The sequence below is a fragment of the Tiliqua scincoides genome, chromosome 5 (assembly GCF_035046505.1).
Source record: "Tiliqua scincoides isolate rTilSci1 chromosome 5, rTilSci1.hap2, whole genome shotgun sequence".
NCBI classification, from domain to species: Eukaryota; Metazoa; Chordata; class Lepidosauria; order Squamata; family Scincidae; genus Tiliqua; species Tiliqua scincoides.
The window spans coordinates 13,559,365-13,571,235 of NC_089825.1; the positions used below are offsets into that span (position 1 = coordinate 13,559,365).

At 46.4% G+C, this 11,871-nt stretch overlaps 1 pseudogene; it reads left to right on the forward strand.

Annotated features, from left to right (window-relative positions):
• The first annotated feature begins 1,365 nt into the window (after positions 1-1,365).
• LOC136654828 (5S ribosomal RNA) lies at positions 1,366-1,485 on the forward strand (annotated as a pseudogene).
• Positions 1,486-11,871: the final 10,386 nt, after the last annotated feature.

Below are 11,871 nucleotides of genomic sequence, written 5' to 3' on the forward strand. Positions count from 1 at the left end.
TTGTAAAACACTTATTAAATAGAAAATATACCTCAACCTCATCATTATAGGAAATGCCTGACTGTTTTCCCTTTGGGGAATATATGGTTCAGTGATTGTGTTTATAATACAGGAAGAGAAAATTTGGAGCAGTTTATTAACTTGGTAAATTTCTGCCTGTCCCTTGAGCCTGGGAGATGAATAATTGGCTCTGCCTGGATTTATTTAACATGCACTTAAGGAAGTGAACAAAACTATCAGAAATTGTTTTATGGTTTTGATGATAGGTCACAACAACAAACCAGATGTATATGACAATGAAGCAGTTATTCAGAGCATCATGAAATACAAATCTGCGAGTAAAATAAATAGCTGCCTTATCCTACTGGGCTCTTATGGCAACGAATTCTGCAAACCTGTTGCCATAAGTCCCAGTGCAGTGCCACAAAGCTGCACCACCATTTTGTGCTTTGGAGCTGTAGCTGTCAAAAGCCAGAGGCTCCGGGTGTGCACCAGTGGCCTACTCCTATATGCAACCTTCAGTCTCGAAAGACTATGGTATAAGCCTACAGCACCCAGTATTCCCAGGCAGTCTCCCATCCAAGTACTACCCAGGCCTGACCCTGCTTAGCTTCCGAGATCACACAAGATTGGGCATGTGCAGGGTAACAGTTGCTGATAGCTGAAGCAGGTAAGGTGGCAGAGGGGATGATTTGGGTGCAATTCAGTGGAAGATTGTGGTAGGGACCAAGCTGAATCAGGGGCAGTTTGGGGTGGAAGTGGAAGGATTTTAGCAGCAGCAGGGCATGCCAAGATCCTATCCTCCCTTCTTCACTTGGATCCTCTCCCAGGCATCTTCACAAACTTATGCCATAAACTTAAGGAGACCCATTGGAGGCCAAGCAACCAATAAAAAAAAGTTTTTTTTCTCACCTCTCCCAGGCTGTCTGGTTGTTCCTGCTCCACCATAGCATGCCATGTGCTTCATGCTCTGGGCTGGTGGACGACAGGATTGGGCTGTAAGTCAAATAACTTACAAAAATTGAGATCTTTATATTAACCTATGCATACCATGAATGTTCATGCTGCTGAGGAATTGAAACGCAGCTGGCAATCAAGGCTTCGTTTGTACAAATGCAAATTGTAGTAATATGAGTTGCATGTGGACTATTTTACCTATATATGTGCCTGTAAGGAAGATCACCTGTACTTTGTTTACCTCTACATAATTTGATCTCTAAGTGTCTTTGTCATTGTGTATGCACTGTGTACATGCTTTTGTGCATGTGTTTATGGGCTAGCCTAAGACCTCCTAATGCCTGAGGTGGCATGCCAAATGCTGCCCCCTTACCCAATATTGTGCCTGTTTCTGCTCTTCCCACTCTCCAATGCAGCAACTGTTACCCTGCACATGCCTGATCTCGTCTGATCTCGGAAGCTAAGCAGGGTCAGGCCTGGTTAGTACTTGGATGGGAGACCGCCTGGGAATACCGGGTGCTGTAGGCTTATACCATAGTCTTTCGAGTCTGAAGGTTGCCAACCACTCTCCAATGGTCTATATCGGCACTCTCCTCCCTCCTTCCTTTCCTCTCCAGTCCAGGAAGACGAAGAAGAAGGAACAGTGGACACAAGTTGGTGGGGAGACAGAGACAAGCAACCCTGAACCAACCTGCTGCCTGGGGTGACCACTTCAATTGGCCTCCTGGATGGGCAGGTCCTGAACATACATGTATATGAAGCTCCCTTCTATGAGTCAGATGACTGGTCCATGCAACTTAGAGAATCAGGTCTGGCATCGGCTGTCCAGGGTTCCAGAAAGGGGTTTCCCCCCAGCCCTACAAAGAGAGCCACAAAATTGGAGTTGGGATCTTCTCCGTACAATGGACACTACTGGGCAATTGCGCCTTCCTGAGATTCTCTCACTGAGATTTTCTCTATGTACACATTGTACATAGGATTGCAGCCTTAAGTTGTTAGTGTCACGTAGCAATTTAAGCACTACATTTAATAGATTAGTTTCACATTGTCTAGGACAGGCTTATCAAAAGTCGCAATATATTATGGAACTCAATAACTTTGTACCTTACTTTCTGGGTATGGCCTCCTCATGAGACCACACATTCTGCTTTCCACAAACCTCAGGCGCAGGAAGTGGGGACTCACCCTCGTGAGCCACTTCAGCATCATTACAGAGTTCAGAACCTGAGAGTTCAAATGCAGCATCAACAATTAATAAAAGTCCCTTGTAATGGTGGTTTTCCTGCCAGATTCTGTAACCCTGACTACAAAGCACAATCCTGACAGGAAGGGCAAAAGCAAAACAGACACCAGCATGAGGTCTTGGAGTGCCTGGCAGATACGGTGACACAGTACACTCGCACACATGGTACATAACCAGAGCTCTGACCCCACACATGCACAGCATCTGTACTGCACCATAAAAACAAAATGAAACAGCTGTTTGCCAAAGCACAAGATGAGCTTGGATAAGTTGTCAACATGTGCCGGATCAGTGCACAGTGAGCAACCATCACTGCTTGCCAAAAGTATCTGCACCCAGATTTTCCCCAGAGGAAGGAGTAAGTTTAGCTTCATTGGAGTTCAGCTTCCACTCATAGTATCCTTTTCCTTTCTTCTGTATGAGCTGCGGTTTTGCCACAAGGAGAAATTTGCCCTTTACCCCAAACACCGCAAGACCGATCCCTCACTATACAGAGAGTATAGTGTGTCTACAGAGTGCACAAATACACCCACACTCACACTGAAGTTTTTGCAAAACCCAAGCCTTCTCTCCTGACACACCTGTCCATTGTAATGATGAGCATTTTTCTTGTTAATAATGAAAATGCAGGTGTCAATCACAAGGAGTTCAATGGAGCTGACCACATCCTATGCACTGCAGCTCAGGAGGCTGCAATCCTATACACCAGCAATTTTCACCCAGTGTGCTGCAGCACATTGGTGTGCTGTGAATGGTCTGCAGGTGTGCTATAGGAGTTTGGGAGAGAACCATTTTTAGTTGGGGGATGTGACCTCCCATTGACAGCACAGTGTGCCTTGTCAACTGTCAAAAAACCAATGGTGTGCCTTGACAATTTTAGCACCTTGTCAGTGTGCCATGAGAGGAAAAACATTGAAAATTGCTGCCACACGTTTATTGGATGTGGCACTGAACGCTGACGGAGTAGATGTGTCTAAAATGGTGCTATCGGTCTCTTATTTGGCGGATATTCTGAGATGTCCACTGAGGCGCTCAAATCAGCACCCCACAGAGAATTCAAAAGAAACAGGGCTAGGCCTACGAAGAGCCCTAAATCAGACCAAAGCCCCACTCTTAGCATTCTGCAAGTGACCAGACAAGTCAGATGCCTCTAGGAGCCCAGAAGCAGTGCGCAAATGCCAACGGCTTCTCCCGCAGATGCTCTCCTGCACACAGTCGCCTCCCTGGACCCACAGCCGGTGTCGTTTTCCTGTCAGTTCATCCGTCGATGACATTTTACGTGCTTAAGAACAGCCCCACTGGATCAGGCCATAGGCCCATCTAGTCCAGCTTCCTGTATCTCACAGCGGCCCACCAAATGCCCCAGGGAGCACACCAGATAACAAGAGAACTCATCCTGGTGCCCTCCCTTGCATATGGCATTCTGACATAACCCATTTCTAAAATCAGCAGGTTGCACATACACATCATGGCTTGTAACCCATAATGAATTTATGCTGTATACTCAGACATTCTCACTGGGAATGTCCATCACATCCCCAGGATCTCATTCCTGGTTCATCACTGCCAACTCATGAATTTTTTGACTCAACATACAGCGCACAATGTATACTTCTTGACTCTGAACTATATTTGCCATTTAATTGCCCATTCGCCCATTTTGGAAGTGATTGGAGCCACACGTGCCCATAAAATACAGACGCCTCAGTTAAGAACATAAGAACAGCCCCACTGGATCAGGCCATAGACCCATCTAGTTCAGCTTCCTGTATCTCACAGCGGCCCACCAAATGCCCCAGGGAGCACACCAGATAACAAGAGACCTCATCCTGGTGCCCTCCCTTGCTTTTCGGGGGGGGGGGGGGTATTTTTGTGCTGGTTAAAAAAAGAACTCTCTCAGGCCCCGTGCCACAAACCACATCGCATTCCTGAAGTGGCTCCTATACAAAAAAGAACAAAAGGGACATTTCCGTTGTTACACCAGAGTAAAATGCCACTTCCTTGCCAGAGCATGAAAAAAAAAAAAATCTTGTTTTGCTAATTCACTGTTGAGTGTCTCAAGGAAACAGCTGAATCACTCCCCACCCCACCGCCTCACTACAGGCCCAGGCTGGTGTTCCCCCTCAGAAACAAGCATTTTCTTATCACTCCGCATCTGTTTCCTTTTTTCCACAGGTTTGTTTATCGCTGAGTGGCTTCCCTGCAAAGGAAAATGTTTCACTATCTTATTCATTCATGAGAAAGCGACACCTCCCAGCTGCAGCTATTTTAAATGTCCTATTTTTTTAAGGGCTAGGTAATATGTTTTTTTCCCCTCCTCCTGATTCACTTCCTATCCTCACAGAGAGCCAGAACATACTGTACATTCTCCCAGACAAAGCTGTTTATGGTGGCAGCTAATTCCAAGCGCAAGCCTTTCGAGCGGCCCTTTTTTGTGACATTTGGAAACTCTGGACGCGCACTGCTCTCCCCCACTTCAGCGCTAACCCAATTTTTAATAAGCCATTAGCCGCTTTTACATTGCTGATTGGAGATCTTTGAAAATAGCTGCTGTTTTCAGAAGTTAATTATGCACACAAAATAAGTGCGAGCGAAGAGGCACACTGGGGGTTGTGGGGGAATTCAGATGTGATGGCTGTTTCCATGGAAATGCCTGGCCTAAGCAGACCTCTCTGCAGCGCACACGGAGGTGACTGCTACCTGCTTGCTACAGTTCCCTGACAAAAGAAGCGCACCGGTTTGCATAAACTGAGCACAGGGGGTGAGAAGGTGTGCAGGAGATGCATTGTACCTGGGACCAGTGTCAAAAAGGGGACCACAGATCCAAAGTGGGAAGACAGAAATTTCCTGGGATCTCAGAAAATGTTTGCATATACAGTCGGACCCTGGTATCCATGGGCGTGCCATTCTGGAACTCCCTGCAGATACTGGGGCCCACAGATATTGCAGTGCTTTCTGGGGCAACCCTGATAGACGCATGGAATGTCCACACAATCCAGAAATGGGTTTTTCAGTGGTTTAAAAACAGGTCTACAATCTGCTAAATGGCATAGTTTGGTCACAATACAGTAGGAGCCCCAATTTTGGTGCTTTTTCCCCAAGCTTCTTCTTCTTTATTCCTTTAGCTGGTGTTTGGGATGACAGGTTGTCTTCTCAGCCAATGCGCCCCATCCCTTTTCCACCCCCATGACCCGGAAGTAATTGCGGTGACGTCATCGTAACCGCGATGACTTCCGTGCGGCTACCTCCTCCATTCCCCATTTGGAAAAAGGGGGAACAAAGGAGGCAGCCGAGGCCCAGGTGCAGATTTCTCCATTGGAGCAGTCTGAGGCTGCTGGAACCCTGCCTGTCTGGGGCTCTGCTTCCAGCAGCCCCAGACTGCTCCAAAGGAGACCTTGTCCACTCTGCTTCTTGCTGCCTCTCCAGGAGCGCTCCTGGGAGCCCCTCCTCTATTGAGAGGAGGCTTTTCTTAAAGGGACAGAAGCCGGCTTGAGAAAGCGCACCTGGAGGGTTGGCGCTTGGGGCATTTGCCCCGTTTGCCCCCCTCCAGATACGCCAGTGACTCTCCCCCTGCTAAATAAGAGGAGCACTCACTTGAAAAAGTGCCTCTTACCCAATTAGCAAGGGTTCGTAGCAAGCAATCTTAGACAGACTTTCCAATATTTTACCTACTAATCTGGCATTTTTACTGACTGTTCAGGTTTGGTATAAAGTATTTTGTTAAATAGTGTTTAAAGCTGGGGGGGGGGAGTTCCTTGAAGCTTTTCTGTTGCTCAAGATCCTGATACAACAGGCTGCACTCATCAATCTGTTAGTTATCTAGTTGGGCTGCCAGCACTGCCAGCACTGCTAGGACATACTGCTAGGACTGTACCACCAATGAGTTATGCTGAAAGCAAGCCTAATAACCACGTCAAATGCAGGTTATGCCTTTACACATAGAATCCACCACCTTTGTTTGAGGTTTACCAAACAGGACAGAAACAGTCAGGGTTACCATGTACATTTGTGGCAGCATATTGCATGCTTATTAATGGATTGTTCCCCACTTATTGATCCCTATATATTTTGAACTAAATCAATTCTTGACTGTAGCAGGAGTTTTAAATATTTAATTAAAAGTCCCATATCAATAAAAAATGATTCTCTAGGTCACCAAAAATAAAAGTCTGCATAGTGAAGTTTATATAAATTATTGAACAGCCTCAAAAAAAGAGAAGTGGGGATCCAATAAATGGAATTCAAGGTCAACACCCTGACACAAATGAAGTGACTTTAGATCAGTGTGGTGGAGGATTGAACAACATTGGGACAAATTCCGATTCTGCATCAGAATGGCAACAAAATGTTTGAGGGAATTGGATGAACACTGTATAACTGTGAAACAACAATGCTAAAACCGTTAGTTCTGTGAATCCAGTCTCCCAGCAATATGTATTCAAAGAGGAAATCTGGGCAGATTATCACCTTGCTTTCTTGCCAATAACTCCAGAGCAGGGGTCTCTAAACCCCAGCCTGGGAGCCAGATGCGACCCACGGCGAGCTTCTATCTGGCCCGCAGCCAGCCTCTTGTCCCCTGAAAGTCTCTGGCCCACTTGGCTGAACATGACTGTAACTGTCTCTTGTTGCATCTGGAGGGTGTTCTAAGGGCCAGAGAGGTTGAATGAATGAGCCCATTCATTCATTTATTCACTCATCTAAGTTTCATCTCTAATTTATTTATATACATTTTATATTTAAATTTTTTTCTGGCCCTCAACACCTTGCCAGATATTTGATGCGGCCCTCTGGCCAAAATGTTTGGAGACCCCTGCTCTAGAGCAGTGTTTCTCAAGGTTTGTCCACCATTGTACCACTTCACATGGTCCATCTGTTCAAAGTACCACTGCAAGTAACTGGGTTACTTCTGGGTTGGGACACCAGTTATTTCTGGGTTGGGAGGCCAGATGCAATGCAACAAACACCAGTAAGAGGCTCTGGGTGAATGGGAGAGCTCTTTCAAGCATGGAAAAGCATGCTTTGGAGCTCTGCCCACCAAGCTGAGCCTCCTACTGCTGTTGGTTGAGTTGCATTACTGGTCTTGCTGCTGGCCGGCAGGTGTCCACGGGTTCTGAGAGTACAATCAGACACCACCTCACTGGTGGTATCCATACCACCGCTTGAGAAACACTGCTCTAGAGGACTAGTAAAGAAAAAGAATATAGCTGGGAAACCTGAGCTTCATTTGCTTTTGAGTTAGTCAAGTCGTCACGTTTTCTTTGGTTTAGTAATACAAGAAATGGTCTCCTTTTGTAGTAACAAAAGAGGACCATATCAGTTTGTCTTGCATCACCCTCTCTTTCCGCTTCCTTCCATACTGAAACACTGAGTGGTGCCATTGGCACTAGACAGGATCTCCACGCACAAAAGTGTTCTCCCCAGATGTGAATGCTACACATGTTTTAATACGCACCTGGTAAATATAACTCCAGGATGTTGTAAGGTCAGAATGGCTTCACTCCAAAATGTATGTTGGCCTGAGTTCCTTGAGTGGGGTAATGGTGTAAGTTGTTCTTCATTCCATCCATAAACCTTTACTGGCATTAAATTGTTCTTCATTCCTGCCCATCTAATGGGAGCTCAATTATATCTAAATCCCTGCACGATGATGCAATGGCACTGGTGCAGTTCCCAGTGCATCCCATAAGAGATTTTTGACTGCTAGAGGTCTCCTCAGGGTAAGGGGACATTTGTCCCCTTGCCCTGGGGCAAGCACCAGTTGGTGCTTGGTGCAACTTGGACCTGTGTCAGCTCAATCACTGGCACAAGCCCACATTTCTCTGAGCAGGTGGATCAGATCAGCATATGCCACCATCACCAAACCTGCCCCCTTCCAGGGTGGACCGATCCATCCATCCTGCCTCATCTCCTCCTCATTGTACCCCTCCCAACCCTCCCCCACCCTGTTCCACCCTCTACACTGGGCTTACCTGCCATCCACGGTGCACACAAGAAGGCTCTGGCCTTTCCACCAGCTGCTAGCACTGTTGCAAAGTGCTTTACGACTGCTTTACAGCAGCCTGCACCAATGGAACGTGCATTCTGGCAGTGCTAGTGCTATTTAGGATTAAGCCATAAGGAGATTTACAGCATAATACATCTGTCAATAGTAATTTTGCATCCAGCATGCCATGAAATGGATGTGCAAATGATGCTGTTGTGGCCATTATACACATGCTAAGTTTTTAAGCATCAAAAATATGCAAGGTTGCGGAGGCGTTCCAGTTTGTGATAACTATTGGATTTACCCCCTGGACTAAAGAGGCTGCCCACTCATTCACTAGATGATCAGGATAAATGAGTATTTTATGGCTAACTTTAGTGCTAGAAATACCAGCCCTAATGAGAATTGGTCACTAGTAATAATTGATGACTGATTTGCCCATTAACTGTACAATAAACATTAGCCTTACATTACTAACAAAAATGAATGCACTTTAGCCAAACCATTAAACATTGCTTGCTTGCTTGCTTTATTTTGCTAGTTAAATATTCACAATTTCAATTACAATCATCTAAAACTGACATTTGTTTTAGATGAAGGGACGGCAGCCAACATGTAGCACTTTCTATTAGTTTATGAGTTCATTTCTAAAGATTGTATTGCACTGATCCATTACTGTAGTCTGGAATTTATTAACAGAGCTGTGCCTGGACTCCATAAAATGCTCTTTTAGGGTAATCATAACTGCTAGAGAATTTCCCACCCATTATTTTTCCTTCCCGTTGGTTTGCACGCCCAGGAGATCGAAAATTAGAAAGGCCTCTCATATTTTTCACAGGCATTCAAGTATCACTTGTCTATTTTCCAGGCTGTTCCCCCCACCCCTGGGCATAATCATACAGGAAATTTCTGCAATGTCAGTTTAGAACTTTAGTGTTAAATTAGCTATAAGGGAAAGAGGATCTGAAAAGTGAAGAGTTGAAATTGCCAGGTTCAGTGCCATCTGTGTGATTTCCGATAATCATCAAATAGAGGGCATGGGCAAAAGTGTCCTGAACCAGCATTCCCACCAGTCATACTCTGGTGCCTCACCAACACTGCTGTATGTCCTCTAAAAATGTGGTAGATTAAGCTCCAGTGCCAGTCCCAGTGGCATTGCTAGGGGGTGCTGGGAGTGGATCACACCAGGTACACACCGGGGAGCGGGGGTGACACCACTACTAGCCAAAAATTTTAAAACCTTGGTACTTCTAAATAATACCATCATGTTATATATCAATCAATGTGTAATTTTACACAGAATGCAGGGAAACAAACCACGTTGAACTATCTCTATTCTATCAAAAGTTAGAGCCAAATAACCAGTGGATTTGAGGCGATGGTACATCACCATGCCCACCACACCGGGTGATGCAAACCCTAGTGAGATGCTGCTACGTCTAGGAAATCCTATAAAGCCTCAAACTCAGAGTCCTTAGTTCAGTGATTTTCAACTTTTTTACATTCCATGGCACACTGAAAAGCTGCTAATGTTGTCAAGGCACACCATCAGTTGTTTGACAATTGACAAGGTACACCGCACTGTCTTGTGGTGGGGGGACCTTGCATCCCCCAATGGCCCTACTAATAAATGGCCCAGCCCCAAATGGCACACCTGGGGATAATTCACCGTGCACTAGTGTGCCATGGCATCGTGGCTGAAAACTGCTGCCTTACAGCCAATCCTGTCCAACTTGCCAGCACCAATGCAACTGCCTCCCCCCATCAGGATGCATCATGTGCCCTGTTGGCATAGCTGCATCAGCACTGAAAAGTGATGGGCCCTTGGTCTGACCACTGTACAGTGAAGACTCTGCTAGTGCCTGCTAGCTTCTCCTGATTATGGCCTTGGGTCTGGATCTTTGCCTGTTTTGATCAGGGCCGGCCCATCCATGATGCAAATGACCGCAAATTGCATCAGGCGGCAGACTGAGCCCTGAGCAGAGGGGCAGCGAACAGACTCCCACCTCCCCTCCCAGTCTGCCACCAGGGACAGAGCCAGCCTCCTGACCAGCCCCATCCTCCATGTGGCTCTCATTTAAAGCAGGATTGCAGGGACTGTGCCCTGCAAAGAGCCTGCAAGGAGGAAGGAGTGAGACTGCTGCTTTCTGATCCTCGGAGTGCTGTGATCTGACTTCCGCACCTTCTTCCACTGGGTGCTGTAAAAGAGGAAGTGGAGGAAATAACAGGATTGCTGTTTCTTCCATGTGGGCTCTTTAAACAAAGGAAGAAATGCTGGGAACAATCCTGGCACTTTCTGTTTCGATTCAAGTGGAAGAACCAGGTAAAAGGGGGTGGAGCTGGAAGGGGTGGCAGAGCTATGTGCTGCTTCTGGAAACCGAACAGCATCGGCTGGCTCAGGTTTTGATCATGCACCTGACTTTGGGCCACCTGATTCTTGTTTGCTGCTCCAGAACACAACCTTGCCTGGCTGGAAGACACACGTCTCCCTCATGGTCAACTGGATGCACAGCCAAGTCCCTGGACTCTGAAGCCCAACAGCCAGGAAGCAGGCTCTACTAAGGCCTAACAATAAGTCTACATAAGAAGAGCTCTGCTGGATCAGGCCAAAGGTACACCTAGTCCAGCTTCCTGTATCCCACAGTGGCCCAACAGATGCCTCAGGGAGCATACAAGACAACAAGAGACCTGCCTCCTGTTGCCACTCAAGATAGCCTATTTCTAAAACCAGGAAGTTGCACAAACCCGACATGGCTTGTAACCTGTGATGGACTTTTCTTGTAGAAATCTGTCCAATCCCCCTTTAAAGGCATCTAGGCCAGATACCATCACCACATCCTGTGGCAAGGAGTTCCACAGACTAATCACACGCTGGGTAAAGAAATATTTTGGACCTCTGGACCAAATGGACCTCACAAGAATTACTGTTCAAAGTCAGACCCCAAGGTCCATAGTCCTTTTCACATGTTTAGTGAAAGCACAGAGGGAGGTAGTCTGGGATTGTGTCAGCTGTCCCAGATTCCATTCAGCAGAAGGCATGAATAAAGCCTATGTACATTAAAGCTGAATAAGAACATAAGAACAGCCCCACTGGATCAGGCCATAGGCCCATCTAGTCCAGCTTCTTGTATCTCACAGTGGCCCCACCAAATGCCCCAGGGAGCACACCTGATAACAAGAGACTTGCATCCCGGTGCCCTCCCTTGCATCTGACATAGCCCATTCCTAAAATCAGGAGGTTGCACATACACATCAAGGCTTGTAACCCGTAATGGATTTTTCCTCCACAAACTTGTTCAATCCCCTTTTAAAGGCATTCAGGCTAGACGCCATCACCACATCCTGTGGCAAGGAGTTCCACAGACCAACCACACGCTGAGTAAAGAAATATTTTCTTTTGTCTGTTCTAACTCTCCCAACACTCAATTTTAGTGGATGTCCCCTGGTTCTGGTGTTATGTGAGAGTGTAAAGAGCATCTCCCTATCCACTCTGTCCATCCCCTGCATAATTTTGTATGTCTCAATCATGTCCCCCCTCAGGCGTCTCTTTTCTAGGCTGAAGAGGCCCAAATGCCGTAGCCTTTCCTCATAAGGAAGGCTTTCCTCATAAGGAATAAGAATACATTTCTCCAAGTGCCAGGGAATATTGCAAAGGCTAAGCTCCCTACCATGAATACAGACCCTATGT